Source organism: Lygodium microphyllum, chromosome 6 (genome assembly GCF_053477565.2).
Source record: "Lygodium microphyllum isolate KBCC chromosome 6, Lygodium_microphyllum_v1.1.10, whole genome shotgun sequence".
NCBI classification, from domain to species: domain Eukaryota; kingdom Viridiplantae; phylum Streptophyta; class Polypodiopsida; order Schizaeales; family Lygodiaceae; genus Lygodium; species Lygodium microphyllum.
In genome coordinates, this window is record NC_141140.1 from 92,057,549 (window position 1) to 92,071,322 (window position 13,774).

The 13,774-nt window shown below is 42.7% G+C and overlaps 2 pseudogenes; both read right to left on the reverse strand.

Moving 5' to 3' along the window:
- Positions 1-2,909: 2,909 nt before the first annotated feature.
- Positions 2,910-3,645, reverse strand: LOC148034803 (glyceraldehyde-3-phosphate dehydrogenase GAPCP2, chloroplastic pseudogene; annotated as a pseudogene).
- A 7,243-nt stretch (positions 3,646-10,888) lies between these two features.
- LOC148034804 (glyceraldehyde-3-phosphate dehydrogenase, cytosolic-like) lies at positions 10,889-13,091 on the reverse strand (annotated as a pseudogene).
- Between the last annotated feature and the right edge of the window lie 683 nt (positions 13,092-13,774).

Below are 13,774 nucleotides of genomic sequence, written 5' to 3' on the forward strand. Positions count from 1 at the left end.
AACGTTATAATTAACATTATAAAAAGTTGTGAATTGAGAGGTTATCACTGCCAAAAAGGTCGCGGCCTCTCGAATATGCACGATGAATAGTTTGCGATTGTCATCATCACTGACGCCATCATCACCCCTTGAATAAACACATTATAAAAAAACGCCCAATCTAAAACTCAGAGAGAAGGAGCTATAATGGCAAAAAGGGAGGAGAAAGAGAAGGGAAGGGAGAGGTAGCACGTACTCCTTCTGCCTATATAAAAGTAAACCCTCTACTTGAAAATGTAGAAAGAGGATGCTCCAAGAGGTTGCGAGAGAGAGTTAGAGAAACACAAAGAGAGAGAGAGAGAGAGAGAGAGAGAGAGAGAGAGAGAGAGAGAGAGAGAGAGAGAGAGAGAGAGAGAGAGAGAGAGAGAGAGAGAGAGAAGGAGTTAGTGAGGATAGGGAGTTAGTAGGAATAGAGAGTTAGTGAAAGGGATTGCTAACTCAATCCCCTCTCTCTCGATCATCGACTAGGCAATCTTCTCTCACACTCTCCCATTTCTCTTTTAAAACTATGAGAGAGAAGGAGCTATTATGGAAAAAAGGGAGGAGAAAGAGAAAGGAAGGGAGAGGTAGCATGTACTCCCATCTACCTATATAAAGACACACCCTCTACTTGAAAATGCAGAAGGAAGATGCTCGGAGAGGTTGCGAGGGAGAGTTAGAGAGACAGAGAGCGTGTGTTTATTAAAGAGAGAGAGAGAGAGAGAGAAAGAGTTAATGAGAATAGGGAGTTAGTGAGGATAGGGAGTTAGTGGGAATAGAGAGTAAGGGAAAGAGATAGCTAACTCAACCCCCCTTTCTCTCAATCATTAACTAGGAAATCTTTGCTCACGCTGTCGAAGGGTTTGTGAAAGCAATGTCGCAACCACAGAGATCCTTGACTAATTCCAGGATAGAAGATCAATCAAGCAAGTTCACGTTATGACAATTTATCTGTTCTCTAGGATCCCTCATTTAGCATACATATCAACAAAAGCATCTTCATCCAATAAACTGTAAGCAGGTCTTTCTTTCCTATACAACCCTGTATAAGGCAAAATACAATGCTAGTAGAGTCATTATGCCTTTACTGGACCATGCAGTTCATAGATTGTAATGCAAAAGAGAGTTGTTCTTCTTAACAAAATTTTCTGCCTGTGTCATGTCATCTTTTCTGTAAGGCACCGTAATTTTAATCTGAAATATTTAAACAGTCATGTAATTTTGCAGTTTTTTTTTTGTGTTATTTGTCTGTTTGTAAGACCATAGTTTGATCTGATCTCAGGAATAACAATAATTTGCTGTGATTTATTATGATAATGGATCACTAACATGCACTGACAAGTCTTGCACAACTGCTTTTATTCTTCTTAAATCAAAATTGGCCGGACTATTTTCAAGCTGTGCCTCGTTTTCAATTCCATCTTCAACTATGTTCAGGATACGCTTTTGCAGATAGTTGTTTAGTCACACTATAATAATGGATCTCTCGTGCCAGAGCCGGCCCTTCAATCAAAGCTTCATGAATCAGCCAAATCTGTCACATCTGCCATAGAAGTTCAAAGAACTGCAGAAGGTCGCTTCTCACATCTTGTAGAACTTGCCGAACATTATCCTTTGTGAGGTCCAGAGGTTCAGAGTTTGCTTTAATAGAGCATTTGCCTTCCTCCAATGGCCCTTGTCTCTGCGCACCTTGATTCCTGAAAATCCTGCCTCGATAGCTCTCCGTTCACAGCAACATTTGTTGGCGAATTTGCTTCCCTTTGCCCGTGTTCACCAGACACATTTGTCACAGTTACGACTACCTCCAGAACTTCGTGGCCTCATCGTTATATTCATCCTTTAATCCTCTTTATCTCTGCTGCAACGGCCTTCTTTCTCCAACTGGCCATCTTCGCCTACAGGTTAGTGTTTCCTTTCGTTTCTTTTGCATTCATCTATCATTTTCTGCTATCTTCTTTTTCTTCGAACACACACAAGCAATCATTGGCCTGATTACTTTACTCTGTTTTTCCATATTAATTTACTCTCTCGTTCATTCTTCCGTTAATTTTCATCATTGCCATCCGCGTAATCCTGACGGCAAGGCCATAACAGATCTCCCTGACGACGTTCGGAGCACGCCTGGCGGCTTCTGCGGCTACAGGAATTGCCTCAGGACGCACTCTCAGAGTCTGCGGAATGCGGGTAGCCATCGCTAGAATCCGAGTCCTCCCTGAAAGGTCTCTGCGCGCTCTCTCTCGATCGGGAAGACCTTCCGCCTTCTGATTTCTCCTCCTGCTTTCGTAGCAACAGGTCTTTACCTCCTCAATTCACACCCTCATCCATGATTCCTGTTGGTTTTAACCACCAATCACGAGCATGAATGACAAAATCAAACATTGATTCACGAACAAGGAAGTACCCCATCCACTCAGATATAAAGACAACAACTTGTTCAGGTAGATCTATTTCTTCGACAAATCCTTCTATCACTTCGACAATGTTTTCAACACCATTGCCTGCCACTAGTTGACGAGCAATGTCGTTTTTGTCTTCTACATCATCATCTCTATTTCCTTCTTTGTTGTCGATACTTTGTCATAGCCTTCTCCTTCTTCAAACTCCTCTGATGCTTTGTATTTTGCTCTCGTTCTTCTTCTGCCATCTCCGATGCTTCATCTTTCCCCAATTCTGCGCCCCCCCCCAATTAGCCTCGCTCCTTTTCTTCCCCTTTCCTTTAATAGAGTTCACCAATGCTTTATCGTCGCCTCCCAGCTCTTCTGCCCCCAGCTATTTCCGTCGTTATTCTCCCCTCAAAGCACGGCTCTTCTTCCCCTAAAGCGCGGCTCTGTCCCGAACAACCACCAGCTTAATGACAGGCCCAACCTCGAAGTCGCATAGATTTGAAGAACTCAATATTTCTTGCCAGCAGCAACCAAAACAATATGGCTGATGAGATCCACCACTCGGTTGCTGTAGCCCCATTCATTGTCAGATCATGCCACAAACTTCATAAATTTATTTTGTTCAGAGCAATGCCTGCCTTGCATCAAAGATGCTAGACCTCTCATCCCCAACAAAGTCGGTAGAGACCACATCATCCTCAGTATATTCAAGGATCCCTTTCATTAAACTTTCAGACGCAGCTTTGACTGCTGCCTTAACTTCATCGTAAGAAGCATCTTTTTCCAGTTGGCAAGTTAAATCAACAACTGAAACATTAGGAGTCGGAACTCTAAATGCCATGCCAGTCAACTTACCATTCAGCGCAGGTAGCACCTTTCCCACTGCCTTTGCAGCACCAGTTGAGCTAGGAATGATGTTTTGTACTGTACTATTTTTCTCCTCCCCAGTCCTTCCTAGAAGAACCATCCACTGTCTTTTGAGTTGCAGTAGTTACATAGACCTCAGTCATCAAACCCTCAATAATTCCAAACTCTTGGCGTATAACCTTTGCAAGCGAAGCTAGACAGTTCGTTGAACAACTGGCATTTGATACAATTTGCATCTCTGGTTTGTATTTTTCCTCATTAACACCCATCACAACATTGGGGCATCTGCAAAAGGTGCTAATATAATTACTTTCTTTGTAGCTTTTAAAGCACAGACAAGTGTGATATTATCCAGAGGGATATCCTCCTCATGCATTTATTCAAATAGTTGTAATGTCTTCTCTCCTTGACCCAGTTCAACATAGATTGAATACGCAGAGCATAAATGTAATCACAAAAACTAAGTGTGCATAAAGTATGAAATCGCACACACTACTTTCGGGTGGTTTACACACCTCGAATGCGCAGCAATACGACATCCACCCCCTCTAATCCTGCGCATCCTCCGGATGGGCCAACTTACCCATGATCATTATCATCAAGATCCACAAACAAATCAATCTCTTCGTTATGCATTTCTGGTAGATCAACAAGATTTTCAGCCATATCATCTGTCTCTTCCATTGGAGTTTCTTGACGTTGCTCTTCTCTCGAAAATTCTTCCAATGCATAATCCTCATCATCTATTTTCTTGAAAATTTTGATTCTTTTTCCAGCAATAGGTACTCTAAGCACTGTCCCATCCAATTCAGTCAGCTCATATGTTGCATTATCAAAGACATGTCTAACTATGTATGGCCCAAACCATCTTTTCACCATCTTCCGAAGTGCAGTATGCTGATTTTCAAGGCTGCTATCAAAGACCAATACCCAATCTCCCTCTTCTATTGCTCTAGGCCGCAAGCGATGCCTGCTATCAAACCTGTCCTTGTTCCTTAGTCTAGCAACTTTCAACCTGTCAATAGCTAGCTGAATATCCTCAGGTCTCCTCTCCAACTGTCGAATCCGAAGAGCTAAGAGCTCCTCTCTCGTCAAATCCTCCTGCCATGGTAAAACTGACCAAGTCAAAGCACAAGTCTCAATCGGCATAACAGGTTTCTGACCATACATCAACTCTGCAGGCATATATCCTGTAGTAACACTATGAGTCGTACGATCAGCCCATAAAGCAAATGGTAGAAGTCTTGGCCATTCTCCAATCCGTCCTCTGCATGCTTTGGCTAATGCTTTCACTATTGGTGGATGCCCTCTTTCACTCTTCCCATTTCCCTCTGGATTGTATGCTGTGGTTAGAGCCAATTTGATTCCTAACTGAGAGAAAAACTCCCTAGCTTCATCTGCATCCAATTCACCATGATCCGCAGTGATCTTACCCACACAACCATACCTGCAGAAAATTTTCTCCAATAAGAACTTACACACTGCACTAGTGGTCTTCGTTCTCAAAGATCTGCCCTCAACATGATTGGTAAGATCCTCTCTAGCCAAAACAATGTACCTCATCTGCCATAGACCCATAGGCATGGTAACCAAATCAACTACCCACTTATAATGAATGCATAGCGGATAGGTCGGATGAAGCTCATCTCTATGACGCACAACTGAATACATCTGGCAGTCTCTGCAAGTCTCAACAAAGTGAGAAACATCTCTGTACATGCCTTTCCACCAATATTTCTCCCTGATCTTCTCATAAGTAGCCCATACTCCTCTATGACCAGCCCATGGACTCTCATGAAACTCCCTCATCACCTGTAACTGTGTCTCTCTATCGCAGACAACCCGCAAAGGTAATCCGCCTCTTTTCTTCAGATGCTTCCAAAGAAATCCATCCTTGAGAAAATAACCATAGGCTTTCCTACTGATCTTCTTAAACTCTTCATCTGTCCATTCATCTCTTTTGCTTAGTGTACTAAGGTACCTGCCAATCTGCAACCAATCTCCAACATAAAGTTCTTCTGCAAAAGCCATAATATCAAAGACATGACAAACATGATCAACCATAGTGGCTGAAATTTCTGCATCATCCTCTTCTGCAAGTAGAGTCTCCTCATCATCATACCTGGCTCTAGACAACATATCTGCCACTGGATTATCCTTCCCTGCTATGTGTTTAAATTCCGGATTTAATGACTTGATGTATGCAATCCATCTCAACATAGCTATATCCGGAGTAGAACAACTCGTGATCATACCAATCAATGGCAAGCAATCTGTCTCTACCACAACTGAAGCTCCAATAAAGTACTCCTTGTCACATTTGAGAGCCGTAACAATTCCCAATAACTCCCTCTTGATTTGCGGATATCTCCTCTGTCTCTCGTTTAGGACTTTCGCCCCAAACCGAATAGCATACCTATTTCCATCTGCATCATCTTGACCCACAGCCCAACCTATGCCAATTGGACTAGTGTCAACTGTCAATACAATAGGCCTATCACAATTATAATCCGCTTTCTTGAGAGTAGGAGCATTCTGCAATAACTTCTTCAATTTCCGCATGGCTCTAGTGTGGCTCTCATCCCAATAAAATTTCTGCCCCTTTCGAAGCAACTGATACAAACAATCTGCAATGTGTGCAAAATGAGGTATCCAAATCATATAAAACACACAAGCACCAATGAATCTCCGTACCTCAGAAGTGGTAGAACAATACTCTGCAATCTTGCCTATAGCATTCACCTTATCAGGTGAGGGTTTCCTGCCATAATATCCACACATATGCCCAACAATAACAACCTCATTCACTCCAAAAACAGATTTTTGCCCTGAAAGTGTCAAGTTCACTTCTTCTAACCTGGTCAAAATCTTCTCACATGCTGAAATATGATCAGCCACAAAGTATCTGCATCCCTGCTCATTTAGGCTCTCATTCTTCTCTTCTTCTGCACACCCCTTAATGGGCACATCATCCAAGAAAGGCATAGTAAGCTGAGGTATGTAATCACGAAGGACCTTATGCATGGCATTCATCATATGCGCAACAGAATTAGTGGCACCTTGAGGCAAGGTACACATCCTGACAAGCCCAATAGGAGTTCTCATGGTGGTTATGTCCCTGCTTTCCAAAGCCAGCTGAAACTGATCATATCCTGAATACAAATCACCCAAAGAATAGATGGCACGTCCAGCAAATGCCTCTGCAAACTCATCCACAACTGGACCAATACCAACATTCCTGATAGTAACTCTGTTTACTGGCTGCATGTCCTGAATAAATCGAAGAGTACCATTCTTCTTTGGAACTATAAACCACCTGTTTGAGTATGGTGCAGATGAAGGCTCAAGGATTCCCATCCTGATTTTCTCATTCAACAAATCAATCAACTTTGGCAAGTGTGCTTTAGGCACTGGAATAGGTCGGAGATTCCATGGAATATGAGGAATGGTAAAAATAACCATAGGAGCAACAATATCAGGATTCACACATCCAATCTCATGTGGGACAAAAGCAAATCCCCTTCCATGACGCTCAAGCATCTCCTGAAAGCATTGCTTCTCCATGGGTAACAAGAAATCACCATTTCCAATTTTCAATTCAGCAAGTGTCTCTGCTGAAAATTTATGACCAATATGCTCTGGATTCCTCAAAATTTGCTGTTTAGCAGCCCTCTCTATTTGCTGATCACTGTCAGGTGGAAGCGGTACAGCAACCGGCTTCACCTTCTTATCCACAGTTTTGTACTTCGTGTCAACCCTGGCTTCATTATGCTCTTCTGCATTACATAAACCTTGCTGTAAATCAGCAATTCTGCACTCCAATGGCTGAATATTCTCAGCCCTCTGCTCTATGGACTGCATAGGAACAGCCCCAAACTCTGAATGCTGAAATATTTCAGCAGTAAACTCTGTTGGCTGAAATTTTTCAGCCCTCTGTCTCTCTGAAAGCTGATCATAACCAGCTGGAAACTCTGTTTGCTGAATTTCTTCAGCACTCAACACTCTTTGCTGAGTTTCCTCAGCCTCTGACTCAATCTGTGACATAAAATCTGCAATTTCATGAAACATGTCCAGGGATTGCACTAATACATTACCATGACAATTCAGCATATCAGTTTTCAGCATATCTCCCATCTCTGTCATCGTATCTGCACAAATCACACTGTCATACATACCATCTATGTGCTCATCATCCTCCAAAATTCCTGCATTTTTCAAATTTTTCTCCTTCCTGCATATATACTGCCTGGCAGCTCTAGACAATCTAGAAGTCTTCTGATAGCTCATCGAACTGTTTGCTGAAATCCCAACATAACCGGAGGAGAAAACACTGCTGCTGCCAGGAGGCGAGAACTCCAATCTCCTCTCCTCTGTACCACCGTCGTCTCGCGAAACGGCGGTACCTAATGAAAACCCGAATCCCTCACAGTGGGCAAGGGTGCATCTCTGAGAGTATCCCTGTTTCTAACATGGTTCACACATACAGTCATAAACTGAACTGCTCTCATACCATCTTTACTGCGAATCCGTGCATAAGCAGATCCATCATCCATGACCTTTGTCTCCATGCGCATCTCTGTAATGAATGGCTGTCCAAGAATTATGGGATACGAGCATGAATCCTGCACAAAGAAATGAAAATCCTCCTCTACATCACCAATAGAAACCCTGACACTAGGGCAAGCAGCATATAAATCACCTGCAGTGTTATTGGCGGCTCTCATACGCCACCCATGCTCTACATCCATAGGCCATTTGTTACTCTCATAAACTCCACGAACAATGAGATTAATCTCTGAACCATGATCAACCAATGCAACATAAGGCACCTGTTTTTCTCCAACCTTTACCATCGTCTCTGTAGTTGCCCTAGCCCAATGGCTCCGCGAAAAGTGACTACGCGGTATCAAAACAGGCTCATCAATTTCAGCATAATGCATAGGCTGAACCCTCTTCTCTACCTGCGGCAAAACAGATGCATTATCAACCATAACCTCATCATCATCCTCATCCAACTCTCTAATCAAAACTCCCTGTGTATCAGTGGTAGCCAATGCATGTCTTTTCCTCTTCAGGACCTCCTGAAACTGATCCTGAAACTCTCTTTTTGAGATGCCCAAAATCTCAGAAATAGTGAAAGTCACCTCACTGCCAAGTATCTTATCATTAAAGATTTTCTTCATATCTGTAGATGTCTCAATGTCGGACATCAATCTGAATCCTGGCTGCTTTCTCTCTCTAGGCTCTTGCCTCTTTTCCCTCTTTTGAGCATCCTCCATCTGTCGATCTGGCCCTGATCGTGAAGACGGTCCTGCAGTAGGTGGAGTAACAAACTCACCCCCTCTAGTCTTCTTAACTGCACTCGGATTGTCTTCATCCCTCTTACGCTTCTCCTCAACAAATACATCTGCACCATGAGATTTAGCCAAATAAGCATAAATAGAATACCTGTCAACAGGCGAGTCCCATCCTGTCTCTGATCTGATGCTAGAGCCTGCGCTAGTCAAAACAGTTTGCTGAATTTTCCCCTTGTTTGCAGTCTCCATAGCATAAGTCCATAGTGCGGACTGAGTCTCTGATCCCTTCTCAATCTGTACTCCATATGCAGAAGCATCACCTCTAGCCGTCACATAAGAAGTACGCGCAGCCATGTCCTCCACTAACTTCTTCATTCCACCTTTACCAAAGTTGGTAGCAAGTGGAGCTCCTGTCTCAGTCAACCAAATCTTACCATCTTGTCCCCAATATACCAAATTCTGCCTCCTTGCATCCTGGAAAGAGTCACAATCCCTGCAATGTTGATGCTCCATACTATCACACCAAATACATCTCCGATCTCTCCTAGGAGCACTAGGAGCACTAGGAGCACTAGGAGCACTCCTAGGTGCAGTAGGAGCACTAGAAGAAGTAGCAGGCGCAGTCGAAGCAAACTGCTCCTTCAACTTACCCACCAACTCCGCTTTGACTGACTCAAGTATCAAATCTGTGATTCCTTTGATTATATCATCAATAGAGGTAGGCACCGATGGAGCGGATGGTTTTGGAGCAGAAGGTGTAGGCATCGGTCGTGGAACAGGATGAATAGGTGGAGTAGAAACTGTAGGCACTGGCATAGGCCAAGAAACTGGCTGAGGAGGAGAAGAAATAACAGGAATAGAAGTAGGCATAGGAGCTGATGATGGTGTAGGCGTCATGGAACCATTCTGTAGGCGAGTCTTCCATATCCTCCTCTTGGTCAAAGTTGAAACTGCATCCTGAGCATCCTGCCAATCAGTTTTAAGACCCATAGGCTTTGTGCGATCTTCAAGAAGCTCACCCAATTCTTCTTGAAGAGCAGGATCTGCAGCTTGCAAGAAAAGCTCAACTTTTTCAACATCCAATGCTCTTTGTTCAATGACATCAAGCTGACTATACCTCTCTTCGAATTCTCGAATCAACTCCGAAGCAGCAAGACCTTTGTTTGGCATGTAGACCCACTCTCGGAATGACCGTCGAGTAGCCATACCAAAGTCCTCAAGGAAATATTCTTCTTTAAGAGCCTTCTTAAAATCTTGCCAATGTGTATTTTGAATAAACAAATCAGTCACTTTTGTTCTCAAAGCAGGTGTGACAAGACGAAGGAAGTACTTACTCATAAGTCCAGCAGGAACTCCAAAAAACCCCATCTTGATCTCATATGTCTTCAAATATGCTGAAACATTACGCCCGTCAAATAGCTTCTTCTCACTCTCAACTGCTTCAATAGCCTTAGTCGCGCTGTTTGCATTCTCCTGCTCCGAGTAGAGTTGCCTTTGCTGAGACAACTGCTGTTGATGCAATTGTTGTTGCTGCTGCATATACATTTGTGTTTGCTGATTTTGGAGCTGCATATACATGGACATATTCTGCAAAATCTGTTTTAGATCCTCCGTTGAAGTACTTGATGCAGCAGTCATTGATGGAGCTGAAGTAGAGGCAGCTGGAGTTGTAGAAGAAGCTGAAATAGAAGCTGAAGTATCTCCCATCCTGAAATTTCTGCGACGCTTTCACGTCGGGTTCACCAAAGATGTCGAAGGGTTTGTGAAAACAATGTCGCAACCACAGAGATCCTTGACTAATTCCAGGATAGAAGATCAATCAAGCAAGTTCACGTTATGACAATTTATCTGTTCTCTAGGATCCCTCATTTAGCATACATATCAACAAAAGCATCTTCATCCAATAAACTGTAAGCAGGTCTTTCTTTCCTATACAACCCTGTATAAGGCAAAATACAATGCTAGTAGAGTCATTATGCCTTTACTGGACCATGCAGTTCATAGATTGTAATGCAAAAGAGAGTTGTTCTTCTTAACAAAATTTTCTGCCTGTGTCATGTCATCTTTTCTGTAAGGCACCGTAATTTTAATCTGAAATATTTAAACAGTCATGTAATTTTGCAGTTTTTTTTTTTTGTGTTATTTGTCTGTTTGTAAGACCATAGTTTGATCTGATCTCAGGAATAACAATAATTTGCTGTGATTTATTATGATAATGGATCACTAACATGCACTGACAAGTCTTGCACAACTGCTTTTATTCTTCTTAAATCAAAATTGGCCGGACTATTTTCAAGCTGTGCCTCGTTTTCAATTCCATCTTCAACTATGTTCAGGATACGCTTTTGCAGATAGTTGCTTAGTCACATTATAATAATGGATCTCTCGTGCCAGAGCCAGCCCTTCAATCAAAGCTTCATGAATCAGCCAAATCTGTCACATCTGCCATAGAAGTTCAAAGAACTGCAGAAGGTCGCTTCTCACATCTTGTAGAACTTGCCGGACATTATCCTTTGTGAGGTCCAGAGGTTCAGAGTTTGCTTTAATAGAGCATTTGCCTTCCTCCAATGGCCCTTGTCTCTGCACACCTTGATTCCTGAAAATCCTGCCTCGATAGCTCTCCGTTCACAGCAACATTTGTTGGCGAATTTGCTTCCCTTTGTCCGTGTTCACCAGACACATTTGTCACAGTTACGACTGCCTCCAGAACTTCGTGGCCTCATCATTATATTCATCCTTTAATCCTCTTTATCTCTACTGCAACGGCCTTCTTTCTCCAACTGGCCATCTTCGCCTACAGGTTAGTGTTTCCTTTCGTTTCTTTTGCATTCCTCTATCATTTTCTGCTATCTTCTTTTTCTTCGAACACACACAAGCAATCATTGGCCTGATTACTTTACTCTGTTTTTCCATATTAATTTACTCTCTCGTTCATTCTTCCGTTAATTTTCATCATTGCCATCCGCGTAATCCTGACGGCAAGGCCATAACAGATCTCCCTGACGACGTTCGGAGCACGCCTGACGGCTTCTGCGGCTACAGGAATTGCCTCAGGACGCGCTCTCAGAGTCTGCGGAATGCGGGTAGCCATCGCTGGAATCCGAGTCCTCCCTGAAAGGTCTCTGCGTGCTCTCTCTCGATCGGGAAGACCTTCCGCCTTCTGATTTCTCCTCCTGCTTTCGTAGCAACAGGTCTTTACCTCCTCAATTCACACCCTCATCCATGATTCCTGTTGGTTTTAACCACCAATCACGAGCATGAATGACAGAATCAAACATTGATTCACGAACAAGGAAGTACCCCATCCACTCAGATATAAAGACAACAACTTGTTCAGGTAGATCTATTTCTTCGACAAATCCTTCTATCACTTCGACAATGTTTTCAACACCATTGCCTGCCACTAGTTGACGAGCAATGTCGTTTTTGTCTTCTACATCATCATCTCTATTTCCTTCTTTGTTGTCGATACTTTGTCATAGCCTTCTCCTTCTTCAAACTCCTCTGATGCTTTGTATTTTGCTCTCGTTCTTCTTCTGCCATCTCCGATGCTTCATCTTTCCCCAATTCTGCGCCCCCCCCAATTAGCCTCGCTCCTTTTCTTCCCCTTTCCTTTAATAGAGTTCACCAATGCTTTATCGTCCCCTCCCAGCTCTTCTGCCCCCAGCTATTTTCGTCGTTATTCTCCCCTCAAAGCACGGCTCTTCTTCCCCTAAAGCGCGGCTCTGTCCCGAACAACCACCAGCTTAATGACAGGCCCAACCTCGAAGTCGCATAGATTTGAAGAACTCAATATTTCTTGCCAGCAGCAACCAAAACAATATGGCTGATGAGATCCACCACTCGGTTGCTGTAGCCCCATTCATTGTCAGATCATGCCACAAACTTCATAAATTTATTTTGTTCAGAGCAATGCCTGCCTTGCATCAAAGATGCTAGACCTCTCATCCCCAACAAAGTCGGTAGAGACCACATCATCCTCAGTATATTCAAGGATCCCTTTCATTAAACTTTCAGACGTAGCTTTGACTGCTGCCTTAACTTCATCGTAAGAAGCATCTTTTTCCAGTTGGCAAGTTAAATCAACAACTGAAACATTAGGAGTCGGAACTCTAAATGCCATGCCAGTCAACTTACCATTCAGCGCAGGTAGCACCTTTCCCACTGCCTTTGCAGCACCAGTTGAGCTAGGAATGATGTTTTGTACTGTACTATTTTTCTCCTCCCCAGTCCTTCCTAGAAGAACCATCCACTGTCTTTTGAGTTGCAGTAGTTACATAGACCTCAGTCATCAGACCCTCAATAATTCCAAACTCTTGGCGTATAACCTTTGCAAGCGAAGCTAGACAGTTCGTTGAACAACTGGCATTTGATACAATTTGCATCTCTGGTTTGTATTTTTCCTCATTAACACCCATCACAACATTGGGGCATCTGCAAAAGGTGCTAATATAATTACTTTCTTTGTAGCTTTTAAAGCACAGACAAGTGTGATATTATCCAGAGGGATATCCTCCTCATGCATTTATTCAAATAGTTGTAATGTCTTCTCTCCTTGACCCAGTTCAACATAGATTGAATACGCAGAGCATAAATGTAATCACAAAAACTAAGTGTGCATAAAGTATGAAATCGCACACACTACTTTCGGGTGGTTTACACACCTCGAATGCGCAGCAATACGACATCGCTCTCCCAGTTCAACCCTCCTTCTTTATCTCTCAACCCCACTCTCAACGATGGCACCAAAGCAACGAGATGCAAAGACCATGAGAACCACTGCAACTGGCCAAGGAACAGGTATTGCTAGAAATGTGAGAGTGCTCGAGGTTGTTGAAGTTGACACTGCCAATGGAACATCTAGTGTGGCGAACACAATTGCAAGCAAAGATGAATTTCCCAATGTCATCGTGCCAAACTAGGTTGCTCACATCTCAAAAATAGGCTATTGTTTTCATATCGACACATAAAATAATAATATTTTTGCTAAAATTTCACATAAAATGTTAGCTTTTGCATTAAATAGTGCACGAACTACTTGTGAGATTGCATGGATAGCATCCATATAAAAATTAAGTACATAAAATATTAGCTTCTATACTTGCACTTACATGATATGATAGCTTTCATCTAGAATGTGCATTAGTGCATGCATAAATTGATAACTACTACATGTGATTTGTAGTTACATGTCATGAAAAAGATTAG